Source organism: Ostrinia furnacalis, unplaced genomic scaffold (genome assembly GCF_004193835.3).
Source record: "Ostrinia furnacalis isolate ACB-3 unplaced genomic scaffold, ASM419383v2 OfSCF6241, whole genome shotgun sequence".
In the NCBI taxonomy this organism is placed as follows: domain Eukaryota; kingdom Metazoa; phylum Arthropoda; class Insecta; order Lepidoptera; family Crambidae; genus Ostrinia; species Ostrinia furnacalis.
Genome location: NW_021136480.1, coordinates 106613 through 107193, shown reverse-complemented (window position 1 = coordinate 107193; position 581 = coordinate 106613).

The window sequence follows — 581 nt, the reverse complement described above, 5'->3', positions numbered from 1 at the left end:
CATAATTAGGTCAAGATAGACGATTTTAAACATACTGGTGATGATGATGATGAAAATGACAGTTTATGTTATTGAAGGCTGACATTTTGAAATAATGATAATGAAGTTTATGATGATAGTGAAGATATAACTGATGATGATATCAATGATGAAAACGTAATGGAAGAAATTATGATGCAAATAATAATTAATGATCGTGATACTGAATGCGATAATGATAAAAGATAAAATGATAATGATAAAATTAAAGCTAATGATGGCAGTGAACTTAGATGAATAACTATAAATAATGAACTCCGTGAGAGAGAGGACTTAGTTAAATGCTACTAATATAGATTTGAAATGATGAATGAGTCTTGATGTAAATGAGGATAAAATAACAAATAATAGGTACCTGTACTTTTCAGAGAAAAGTGATTTGAATCTTTTTTACAGAATATTGGATTGTTTTACATATTGACCAATTTTTTTTTTCTATATCTAATCTTCCCCTAATCCATTTTATCGGCTTTTCAAACATTAATTTTGAATTCAAATTTTAATTTGTTTTAAAGTAGGTAATATTATTGTTTCATCACAAA